This window comes from Arctopsyche grandis, chromosome 9 (assembly GCF_051622035.1).
Source record: "Arctopsyche grandis isolate Sample6627 chromosome 9, ASM5162203v2, whole genome shotgun sequence".
Lineage (NCBI taxonomy): Eukaryota > Metazoa > Arthropoda > Insecta > Trichoptera > Hydropsychidae > Arctopsyche > Arctopsyche grandis.
The window spans coordinates 23,320,441-23,334,473 of NC_135363.1; the positions used below are offsets into that span (position 1 = coordinate 23,320,441).

The 14,033-nt window shown below is 35.2% G+C and overlaps 1 pseudogene; it reads left to right on the plus strand.

Annotated features, from left to right (window-relative positions):
• The first annotated feature begins 3,512 nt into the window (after positions 1 to 3,512).
• LOC143916722 (toll-like receptor Tollo pseudogene) lies at positions 3,513 to 7,457 on the plus strand (annotated as a pseudogene).
• The last annotated feature ends 6,576 nt before the right edge of the window (positions 7,458 to 14,033 follow it).

Sequence of the window (14,033 nt, forward strand, 5' to 3'; positions counted from 1 at the left end):
CGATACTAGCACTTTTTGTTGGCATTAAATTTATATTCGTTTGCCTTTGAAATATTACGAAGTGTGAGAATTCTGACAAATTTTACTTTCATTTAATAACCTAGCGTTTAACATTGATAAAAAAAACTGCTATCAGAGAATAAAAAAAGTCAGTCTGCTTGTTGCGAGAAATATTTCTGAACTGTCCGAATTAGCATAGAGCCGTTTCAAGTTTTCAGCGGTTGTCCAAAAGGGCGTCTTTCCCTAGAATTTCCTTAATTTTCCATTTAATTTTCAATACGAAATTCCGCTGCCCGTCTTCATTTCATCGTGCAAGATTAGATTGCCGCTTTTAGCATAATATAAAATGCGAACTGGATTAAAAACCCAAGCCCCGGCCTCGCACTACGAGAGACGACAGACCCCCCTCAGGGGCACTAACGAAATGCCATCTTGTTCGTTCAAAATTAAGTTATCTAATCTGCATACGACGATAATCTATTTTTATTTATTAATATTGCCATTACGAGCAAACATTGCGAAATTACATGGAATCGGAGCTTTATTGCCACATTTTTGCCCTTTAGGCAGCCGCCTCGCCGGTGATTTATTCGGTCAAATTACGCGTTTTAGTACGTAACTTGTTTTTCTTATATAAACGCACGTAAGCGAAGCCGCAAAAAATATAGGTATGTCTTCATTAGAATAAAAGTGTTGATCTTCATTAGCTGGGGCGATCGTAAATAAAATTCACGAAAGTCATCTTCCTCATCGGTGTTGTAATGGCGATGCTATGAATATATCATTTCCTTGTGTCTATTATTATATACTCATATACAATATTATATATTATATCTACATATATTGTTGCATATGTATGTACATACATATATACTAAACTTATTGTATTATACTTAAGCGCGTGTAATCTTTCGTTTATATCTAAAATTAATTCTATTTAGTGCATAATTACACGTTGTCTTAAAACACATTGCTTCAAAAATATTTCCGCAAATCAATTGATCATTTTTGTTTACTGTAACATATTTTTTTATGTTTATATTTAAATTCTAACCAAAGTAATTGAATTTGTAATGTAAAATGTAAATATTAGGTACTTACAAATATGCCAATTAATGAGTCAATTAATTATAATATCGGAAAGATTTTTTTTCTCTATTTTACTGGTGTAAACAAAATTTGCATATGATCCACACGATTTCCATCGATTATTGATTTAATCAACTGTTTATAATATTGCCGTAGACGCTTAAAATTATGCGTTTAAAAAAATCAATTTTACTTTTAATTTATTCATTATTCTGCAGCTAAAACTCATGAACGAATTCAAAACATACATAGACAGGTCGTTTGCGAAATGTTCGCCACTAAAATTGTCAATAAAATGATCTCAAGAAATTGGTAATAATGTTAAATTTAATTATTCACGGTCTTATACTCGTTTTTTTATTTTTGGAAATAAAATGCATTTATTTTTTTTATTGCGTATTAATTAAATTAAACGTAGAAGTCACACAGGATAGTAAGAATATTTAAGTTGATGTATTATAAAATGATTTTAATAAGTAAGAATAAAAGAAGATTTTCAACAGTAGATATAATTATCTAATTATATTTTAAATATTCATTATAAAAATTTAATCTATGCATACTGTTATAGTCAAATAAGAGTACCAGTAAATGTTTTAGCATTATTAAATAGACAAAACAAATGCCTTATTACAATAGTTGTTCGAGAGAAAAATAATATATATTATATATTAAACATTACACCGTTAATTTTAAAATTAAAAAAAATATTTCATATGAACTGTATATGTAGGTACTTATAAAATATTAAAAATTCTTTATAAAAAACAAATTATGTAATATATTAAAAGTTTACTTTATTTAGTGTGATCCTTGTGTCTGATGCAAACTAGCAAGTTAATTAATTTTTGGTTGTAATGTTGTCAGCAACAAATGGAAAAAACCTACATATATTGACAATATCGAGATAGTTACGAGCTTTTGAAAGATGTGTAAATAATTTGACTAAATACATATTCAATGAGATGAGAAAACTTGTTATTTTAAACGTTGCCTTTTTAATAAGAAAAGAAAATTAAAAATATGAAATTTGGTTTTTGAGCTCTCTTTCATATTATGCTGTATCTTTAGGTCATCGACTTTAGAGTCTTTAATTAATATTATGTATTAGATGTATTATGAACATTTATAAGGATTGTAAATAGGTTTTTGAGCTCTTTTTTCTATTATGCTTTAGATTAACATTAAAATAATATAATACTGTGATTACTAACCAAATTAAATTAAATTTAAAAATAGAAAATGATCAGTAGATCAGTAGCTATTAAAATACATATAAGATGTATTGTGAACATAATTTCGTAATAATAAAAAGCATTTAAAAATCAAAAAATATTATGCTGTACACTAACATTAGAATATTATAATACTTTAATTACTAACAAAAATAAAATAAATTGTAAAATAGAAAATGATCAGTAGATCAGTAGCTATTAAAATAGATATAATATGCATTGTGAACATAATTTACTAATAATAAAAAGCATTTAAAAATCAAATTTTTAAGCGCGTCAAATATATGCAATTAAATTTCTGTTATATTAAAAAAAGTATTTGTTTTGATAAAATGATTTGTTTAACAAATTAAAAAAATTGTTTGAATTGAAAAACATGAAGCATAAAATTTTCACTATGAAATTCTAATAAAACTGAATCCCATTGGAAAATTAGTTGAAAATTAAACCCTGAGATGGCGTTCAAAGCTCGTCTATCCGATATATTCAAAAATTGGTTTATCGAAAAAAAAAATTTTTAATTAAAAACTTTAAAACAAACAAGTCGACCGAAACTTTATCCAATTCCAAATTTTGCAGGTAAACAAGTAATTAGGTATTGAACCGAACCCAAAACCCATCACGTGCACTGCGACGAGCTTGCGACGCGACGCGTCTGTTGCTTCAACGGGCACGGCAACTTGTTGCTCCCCGCATGGCTTCAAAGTGGAGTGGGGGAGAGAATTGGAGGCGGAGTTGGAGTGGGAGAAACCACCTAAGTCCCCTTCCCTCCATACCCCCTCGTCGTCGAACACACAAACCGTTGCCGGCACCAGTTCGCTCTCATCGTTCGCCGAGAGCAGACGCAGTGTCGGATATCTCGAAATAAACACGGCGATGCACTTACGACATTACGTTGTTGCACCGGTATTCGCGCAGTGATAACAGCGCGCGCGCGTGTTTGTGCCATGGTGACCTGTGCCGAGAGGTGATACACCCCAACCACCCCATCAAAACAACCCCCATACCACCCCCTACCACCACCATCAACCACCTGTTGATATCGCCATGCGAACTACGTTGATGTTGGCCGTGTTGGCGGTAGCACGGTGCGCCGATGCGCGCGCCATGACTAGACCAGCAGATTCACCGCCGAGACATTGCACCTGGAGTAGAACATCACTACTTTCTCAGGATGGATCTCTAGCCCTATCCTGCAGGCTGAGTACCATGGCTGAGGCTCCGGCCCTCCTCAGCGACCTACCCCAAGTACAAGCCGACAAAATCTCATCCCTATCGCTAGAATGCAGCGACGTGTTCTTCTTCGAGAGCTCCTTGGAAATAGCCAAACGACCGAACGAACCGCCAGGATTCCTCAACAGGCTGATAAAACTGCGAGAACTTCACATTGAATACTGCAAAATCAAATACATACCGGCGTCTGTGCTCGCTCCACTGAAGGAACTCAGGGCTCTCACGCTCAAGACGCACAACAACGACTGGTCCGCTATGGCTATGGAGTTCCACCAAGATAGCTTTCGCGGATTGGGGGAATTGCGTGCTCTCGATCTTAGCGACAATAACATCTGGAGCTTGCCCGCTGAAGTTTTCTGCCCTCTGTACAGTCTGAAGGAGTTGAACTTCACGCTGAATCGCCTTCGTGATATATCGTCGATGGGTTTCTCCGATTGGGGCGAAGGACCGACGGCTCCGGGCAAGTCGTGTAACACGGCTTTGGAGACTCTGGACTTGTCTCGTAACAACATAGCAAATCTGCCGGATAACGGTCTGTCCAGTCTGCGTTCGCTTCAAAGCCTCCTCTTGCAAGACAACTCCATATCTTCGATTGCGGACAGGGCGTTTGTCGGACTCAATTCTTTGCAAATTCTCAATTTGTCCAGCAATAGTCTTGACGCTCTACCGCCAGAGATGTTCCAATCATCGCGCGACATCAAACAAATCTACTTGAATAATAATTCTATAAACGTACTCGCTCCTGGATTGCTCGAAGGTTTGGATCAGCTGCAGATGCTCGACATGTCAAAAAACGATCTGAACAGTGAATGGGTGAACCGCGATACATTTTCAGGCCTAATCAGATTGGTCGTTTTGAATTTGTCGCATAATAAAATATCGAAGATAGATTCGCTCATGTTCCAGGACTTGAACAGTTTGCAATTCCTCAGCTTGGAGAACAATCTAATCACTCGCATAACGGAAGGCGCTTTTTCCAATTTGAAAAACATCCATTCTTTATCGCTGGCCTATAATAAATTAGCTCATGTTGACAGTCATCACTTTTCAAACTTGTACGTTTTGGATCAACTCTTTTTGGAAGAAAATCGCATTGAGTACATACATCCGAGAGCCTTTGAAAATATTACCAAGTTGAGCGATCTCGTTTTGAATGGAAACAATCTTGGCGAAATTCCAGAAGCCGTTAAAAGTTTGCGGTTCTTGAAAAGTTTAGATTTGGGCAAAAACGATATAAATATTGTTGCGAGCAGTCATTTCGAGGGATTGGATGATCTTACTGGTTTGCGGCTTGTGGATAATAGCATTGTGAACATAACAAAAGACGCATTCATCACGTTGCCCTCTTTACAAATATTGAACTTGGGCTCGAACAAAATCAAACACATCGATCAGAGCGCTTTCGGATCCAATTCGACAATCAGAGTCATCCGTTTGGACGTTAACAGACTGACCGACATCAGAGGCGTCTTCACGAACATGAACAGTTTGGGTTGGTTGAACATTTCCGACAACAATTTGATGTGGTTCGACTATAGCCACCTGCCGGCCAGTCTCGAATGGTTGGACATGCACAAGAATCAAATACAAAAATTGGACAATCACTTCGACATCAAGACGAGCATTAACATAAAAATGCTCGACGTTAGCCACAACCAGCTGACGGGCGTGGACGAGTCTTCATTGCCCAACAGCATTGAGATTCTGTTCCTCAACAACAACAACATCGACCGAGTGAGCCCGGGAACGTTCATGTACAAACCGAATTTAGAAAAAGTTGTATTGTACGGCAACAGAATACAGACGTTGGATATTGGAGCTTTTGCTTTATCTCCCGTGTCTGACGAGCGAGATTTACCTGAGTTTTTCATCGGTGGGAATCCCTTTCATTGCGATTGCACAATGGAGTGGCTGCAAAAGATCAATCATTTGAGTCACACGCGGTTGCATCCCCGCGTCATGGACTTGGACATTGTTACGTGCACTTTGGCGCATTCTAGAGGCAAAGAAAAGGATTTCTTGTTGGATTTGAAACCGTCTCAATTCTTGTGTCCGTACGAGAATGATTGTTTCACGTTGTGTCACTGTTGCGACTACGACGCGTGCGATTGCAAGATGACTTGTCCCGACAGATGTTCGTGCTATCACGACCTGACTTGGAATTCAAACGTCGTGGATTGCTCCAATGCCGGCTTTGAAAAAGTACCAGGAAAAATTCCCATGGACGCCACGGAAATCTATTTGGACGGCAATAACTTCAACGAGCTGGGCAATCACGTCTTCATCGGCAAGAAGAAGCTGATAACGCTCTATCTGAACAATAGCAACATACACGCCATCAACAATCGCACATTCAACGGGATAGAAAATCTGAAAGTGTTGCATTTGGAGAACAACGACATTGAAAAGTTGGACGGGATGGAGTTCAAGAAGTTGTCCAATTTGCAAGCGCTACATTTAGAGAACAACAAGATAAGGACCATTCAAAACGAAACGTTCTCTTCGTTAGCGTCGCTCGACGTGCTCAAATTGGATAATAACGGCATCGTAGACTTTCTGCCGTGGAAGATATTGAACGAGGCTCAGACCAAAGTGTCGTTGCAGGGCAACAAGTGGCAGTGCGACTGCGACAAAGTGGCCGAATTAGAACAGTGGTTCCTGTCACACTCGGAAGACGTCGACAAGTTGCTCTGCTACAGATCAGACGGAACAGCCACCAACGACACAATTGCATCGGTGATCCAGAAGTGCAAGAGAGACGAGGAGGAATCAACAGTGGGTTCAGTCACCCAGAAGCATTTATTTCTCGATTCATCCAAACTAGTCGAGAATTACATCGTATACGTTGCCGTCGTATCGGTAGTGACTATTGTGCTTTTGTTGTTATGCGTGTTATTGTTCCTGTTCCGCGAAGAATTCCGTCTGTGGATACATTCCAAGTATGGAGTGAGAGTGTTCACGTGCTCTGCGAAAAAGTTGAACGATTTCAAAGACAGAAACTTTGACGCATACGTCGTGTACAGTTTGAGAGATGACGATTTCGTATCTAGAGCGATTGCTGCCGAGTTGGAGCAGAGTGGTCACACTTTGTGCTTGCACCACAGGGACTTGCAAGTGAGCGAGAGGTGTTCGGACGATTCCGTAGTGAACGGTGTGGAACATTCCAAAAGACTGATCATAGTGTTATCTATCACGTTCATACAAAACGACTGGTACAAGCCTGAATTCAAAGCGGCTTTACAGAGTGGCATCAATTCCGTGAACGTCAGTCACAGACGGCAGAAGATCATCTTCATTGTGACTACAGATCTGAGTGCGCTGACTTTGGATCCGGATCTGAAGGCACTGCTTAAGACTTGTACTGTAATTGTGTGGGGCGAAAAGAACTGTAGGGAGAAACTAAATTTTCGGTTGCCCGACGCGAAGCTCAAGTCTCCACATCGAACTGTTAACAATGTGAAACAAGTGAATATGGACACTGGGGGTAAAAACGTTAACATGAGATACACAGCATCTCCCACGTGTCACGACACGTGGTATAAATATTACGGGAGGGGCAGTCCCGTCGGGGTAACCACGCCGAGTCCTACGCAATCGACTTGCGTTTCTGGAGTCGGGTCTGAAGATGAGGGATGTTGGGATGGATCGGGATCTGGTCCACTGGATCACAGCTATGCCAGCATCGACAGCAGGGAACATCGTCCTCTGAGGAGGGAGCGTGCCCCACCTCCTCCGCCACACAACAGAAAGACTTACTTCGTCTAATTCGTAAATATCCCTAGTAAAAATAAATAAATAAATATAACAGCATTTCCTATACGCATTTAAATTAAATTTTCACTTGAAGTGAAGATATAATGTTTTCAAAATAAAATCTCGAAATGGAACTGTGCATTGCACAAGTGTTACCAATGGCCAGTGGAGATTTTCAAAATGTTTTTTATTATATTTTTTTTTTTAAATAAATAAATTTCCACGTGCATTATATGTATGTACATATATGTATATAAATTGAAGGAAACGCTGTTGAACCTATGTATAAATAATTTTACTGTGCGACATATAGTGATGAACTTTTTTTCGCTTTTTTTTTAAACTATTTATTATTGTATCAATTATTAATGTGATGTACTTACTTACATAGACGATGTATAATTATTGAAATAATTAAAAAAAAATACGTGTATAACGAGTGATTTCGATGCACACATAGTGATTCCTAAACGCTCTTGCGGCGATATGTTGTATAAATTTCAAAATATTATGTATATTATTAAATATTTACGATGATAGTTATTGTACACTGGACTGTCGAAACTAGTCAATTGTTTAAAAAAAATTAAAATAATGTATTTTTTCCCCGATATGACGAAAATGCATTTAATAGTTTATTGTAAACATAACATATTATATATGAAAATGAATTTTTTCTTTGTACATATTCCTAGACGTTTAATTTATTATATATTAATGAGTCATGCGATGAATATTTTTGCATTAAACGCTTATAAAACTTACATATATGCCTTTTTAGTATTTTATTATTCATTTCTTTCCAATATGTCCGAATTGATACATCAACACAACACACTACATTACACAACACACAATTCAATTGTATACATACAATGTATTGTATTCAAATTGAATCTTTTTTTTGCAATTTTAAAGAAATGTACACTCGTGCTGAAATTCCACAATGAAATAGTGACCAATTTTAAAATTCCGAAAACTTAAACATTCCAACAACATAACTGATAAAAATCTAAATAAATTCTTCAACTGCGTTGCAGACGAATTTACACCATAATATAAATATAAAAATTTTACTTGCATATGTAAATTAATATTGAAAACAATTAAGAACATAATTTTGGCAACAAGTGTCTAAAGATTATGTAGGTATATCTCATCATAAATTTTTGAGTCATTAATTATCAAAATATAATAATTTGGAGTGTGTAATAAATTTTGGTATTATAATTAAAAATAAGTACGAGACTCTTATGAATTTTGATTATTCAATTAAATTAATTATGCAGGTTGAGTTAATTATTATTTTTTCTTTATTTAATACGCACTATAAAATATAATTCGCCACAACCTGCTATTTTATAATCTAATAATATTTTTTAATAGGCTAGGTTTTAAAATTCCTCCACTCTTACCTGTTCAGATTACGAGCCTAGTTTGAAAATAAAACACAGGTATACTAACGAACCCATTCTTTACCGCGTCTACCTGTTTGAATACCTTCGCCCTAATTAGTGTGGAATCAAAAAACCAATAATAATAACTCATTTTTGTATTGAAAATCACATCGGTGGGAACACATCAATATTGATTGATGCTTTTTCAATAAATAAAAAAATCTTATAAAAAGTCTTTTTAAATTATAAAGTTTAATTGTTATTCTTTTTACTTTCGGATTAACACAACATATTCACATACTCTTATAATACAAATACTGAATGTTGATTAATATTGATATGGTAACTAAGATACCATTTGAATCCAACATAACTTACATATACTTGAATAGTCTATTATCGTCGGAAATTCGTACGTATGCAAAATTTCAAGTGTAAATGAGTCAAAGCTTAATTCAAATACTATACAGAAATCATATATTTTATCAATCATAAAATACACAGTTTGAGAAATGCAACGACCGTCCACAATGGATGCAATTACATACATTGGAAGCAGCAAGAAGAAGTCGCATCGAAGCTCATACTATACCCAGGAACTCTGCTTCTGTAACCCATCTCGAAGATAATTGAACAAAATTACCGTCATTTACCGCTCGGCAGAGACATACCTCATTTTTTTTAACCTTTTCACCACATAAGAATTCGCTTCCAAGACAAGGAAAAATTTCACATCACTATTACTATAATACTATTGCACTATCAATGTGTACAGCCGGATCCGCGAGCGCAAGAATATTAATGGCAGGGCCGCACTCGGATCAGGTTTTGTCCGAAGAGCCCGAAAATAATACGAATAAAAAATAATAATAAATAAAATATTAAAAGAAGAAACAAAACAACAACCGAAACGTCGGCGAATATGAGTGAAAGTGGGCGATACCGAGGGGCCGAGGTGAATAAATAATATTAGGAGTATCCGAGGAGATCTCGGCCCGCCCATCGCGTGTAACTTTTTAATTTGAAATTCCGAGGGTCTGGACCATAAATCCGTGGCCCGTCGTCGACCGGACGACCGTGTATGAAGACGTTATGGCTCGTGACTTATCTCTGACCAAATTGAAAACGTTTCGCCGATCGTTATTTTTATTATATTATTATGTGAGGGACCGCTCGCGGAGTCCTCCTCACTGTTTTAGGCGGGTTTTGTGTACTCGGATTTCAAATTAAATTTATTTCTCGGATATCCAATCGAATTATGTGTGTGTGTTTGTAAGCGTCTTCGTTACCATAAACGTAAAGCATCTGGTCGACATGTGAGTTTTCGAATTTGGTATACCAAAACTATGTAATTGACTGTCTAGTATCAGTACGGGTTTAGTATATGGTTCCCGGAAATATACACTATATTGTACTGAATAGTAGCGCAGTTTCGAGAAGTCCTACTTTTCAAAGGCGCTCAAAAATAACTTACGCAATAGAATTTCACAAAAATATGTTAGCACTCTCGGATAACATACAATTACCCCTTGACGCTGTTTTGTGGAATTCTATTGCGTTAGTTCTCCTTGAGCATCTTTGAAAGTTTGGATGTCTCGAGAGTGCAACTATCTCGAGTGCATTTTTCCGGTTACCATAAATTTAACCCTAACAACCCAATCTTAAATGAATAGGGCCAAACCTTACATATCCCAATGCTTAAATAATACCAACCCTAACAATCTAATCGTAAATGAATAAAACCAACCCTGAAAATGATTTCACTGAATCGCCAGTGAAAATATAATTTCATTGTGACATACATATACATACAATATAAGTCATGCGTGTTTTTGGAAACAAAAGGTAAATTCGAAAATTGATTCTAAATATGTCTTGAAAGGTTATAAGATTTTTCATTTCGGTTTTTATCGGCTTAAAGTCTCAATGTATAGACTTCATAAATTTTAAATCCTACATACATCTAAAATAAGTATGAAAATTTATATTCAAAGTTTTGTTTTTAATTAATGTGTGTTACTAATTTAAGAATATTAAGTTAAAAAATATTTTCTTCCATAATTTTGGTGCATCTCAAATATTCTAAATTGTTTCTTTAGTAATTTTTTATTTATTTATAAAAGTGCTAGTTCAAGCGATTTTAGTTGTTTGAGAAAACATACATATGTGTATGTATTATATGTACATATGTATATATTAGGGATACCAATTTACCGTAATTTCCGTTCACCAGTAATCTGATATTTTTTTACCAACTACCAGTTTACGGGTAAATCTCAAAAATATTTTTTTGTGATAAATATATTTAGTAATGAATTGTTTATAAAGGACAAAAATATATTAATTTTTTTATTCGTCATTTAAAAAAATAACAGCTAAGAAAACAATGTATTTATTCACACTATCATCCGATAGCTGTGATTTAATATTTCAAGTAGTTTTATTCATTTCCTCAAAAAAGTTATTTCCTTTATCATATTTTTTTTAATTTTATTTCTTCTGGGTAGGTTTTTTTCCCAAACTGACTTCAGTTTAATTTTTAATAGCTAACTGAAGCTTTTCTTTTACTGACAGCACACATACATTTGCATAGTCGTAGATGGAACTACTACAAATTGCAATAGTTACAAATACAAATTGTAGTCGGAAACTCATAGATTTACTATATCTTTTTATTAAATCCGTTTTATGACTTCTATTATTATTTTCAGTATTGTATGTATATTTTTTTTCACCAAAAAAAATATGAGTCAATCCAGTGTTTTTGTTGATTTACCGGAAAAAGTTAAAAATTAAAATTATAATTTACCGATAAATTACCAAGATATTTTTCGGGCATTTAATGGACTTCCTAGCACATATACATAGTATTTGAAAATTTAAAATTCAATTTCAGTTTTTTATTCATTGGTGAAGTCTCTTCTCTTGATTCCCCAACTTTAAACCAAATTTTTGAAACAAGCGATGTCGCGTAACTTGCTTCTTATTCTCATCGTAAAAAATAATCTAAATAAATATGAAATAGTATTTTGAATATTGCAGTTATGTGTGTGTGTGTGTGCCAATGTATATTTAATTAGCATTCACTAACATATGCATATGTTATATGATAAGATATGCAACTAAGATAAGATAAGAATAAAATCAATAAAAAAATCTAAAAACTCAAATTAAACCCACCTTTATATACCTTCAAGTACGACTACGCTAAAATTTTTCCATTTCCTCAATAAAAACTAAACAATTTTAATTGCAGATTGTATTTTACACATTTTGAAATATTCGATCACATTTTTAGCAAATTCCCTATACATTTATAAATGAATATTTGATTCATTGTCTTCCCCTACTATATGTAGTCTTAAAATAAAACAAAACGAAAGTATTTTATATAACCGACTATTCAATCAATTTTATAGCACAATCTGTAATACACGATTTATTTTTGATTTGATTTTTAAATGCTTTTTATTGTTGATGAATTATATTCACAATACATATTTAGACACCGGATAATCACAGTGCTATCCATTATTCCATTGTTGTAAATCCTTTGTAAAAAAGGTTCGGCAAACCTTTAACAATGCATTTACAACCTTTGAACAATACGCGGCACCTTCTGGGTCCGGTGACTACATATTACTAAAGAGCGGACCCAGAGCGCGCTGTTCATTGTTCACATGTTGCAAATGCATTGTTAAAGGTTTGCCGAACCTTTTTTACAAAGCATTTACAATAATGTAACAATAGACAGCGCGCTTCCGGTCCTACATCTACATATTACTGCTACTGATCAAGCGAGCATTGTCTATTTTACACATTATTTTTCTCGATATATATAAATATAATATTTACGTATCCAACTAAGTTGGAAAAAAACATAAAAACCCATTTATAATTTATTCTTATATATGTTCATAATACATTATACACATAAATATTATTTTTTACATGATTCATTGCGTACATATGTATATGGGTATAACAAAATGGCTCTCAACTGCATACATCTCAATATGAACAAATATGAATTAAAATATCAATACGTCATATTATGAAAGTGTTTTTGAATTTAACAATATAATATTTAATAATATATTATTAATAACTACTGGTACATTGACAATTATCTATGTATTTCATACATCTTCAATGATGTTAGGATTTATCATGTTTCTCTTGTATTAATGCCAGTGTTTGACTGTGTTAACTTGATTTGACAAACAATGAACCAATGAATAGAATAGCGCAGTTATCATTTCTTGTCATCACATATGTATGTACATATGTACATATGTAGTTCACGTGAGCTATCTAGCAGTTTCAAACCTTTATTTCAATCGTGACTATAAAACCAAGTTTCAAATTAACACTGCAGCGTCCGTTGTCGGCAATTCACCAAAGATTTACCAACGCAAAGAGCGCAGAGCGTTAAGCGGGGTCGCGATCCCTTTAAACAGTTAACCGTTTAAGTGCCCGCCTTTGTTTTAGCTCGTAAATGTCACACAGGACACTCCGGCAATGCGAATCAAGACTTCGATCCAGAGACACGCCCGATTCGGAGATCCCACCGGGACGAATGGTCTCTTCGTCTGGGAACCGCGAAGCATTATTTTTCAAACATAATTGTAATACATATATAATATATATTTATATACGTTTGTATGTAGCTTTGTATGGTTATAGCCAGACGACACAAAAGAGCGTCTCTCTCTCGCTCGTTCTCTCATCATCCACTGCATCCGTTTCCGCTCGTTTGTTGCAATCGGAGGATTCGGTTTCAACGCACCGATGCATCCGTTCAATTAGATCCGAAACGAAATGGATGCGGAGCCGTTCGCCAATATCCATTTCTGGATCGTCTGAAATGTGTGTGAATTTGGCTTTTCATTCACGTGCTACCAAAAGCGGCGGATTGTAATGTGTTACCAAAGTAAGTAATGCAAGTTACCAATCGGCCGTATTTGTAACACTTTACATCATTTAAATAATATCCAAAGTCTAGCAGAAATATTTTATAACAAACAATGTCCTCTTCAATTTTAACAGGTCCATTGTACATGTACTGTTTTTTTATTTTAATTAGTCACAGGGAGAATTTTGAGTTCATTCCGCGAGGTTCATAAAAACTCTAATACCAGATGTCCATTGATTTGGTAGGTACTAATAACTAAAGGGCGGATAGGGAGCGTGCTTTTTCTAGGAATCAGGGCGTTTTGGGTCTATTTACAAAGCTGGAGTGCAATAAAAATAGGTTTGGCGAACCTTTAACAAAGCACCGCAAACAATCAACAATGAACGGCACGCTTCCGATCCGCTCACTACT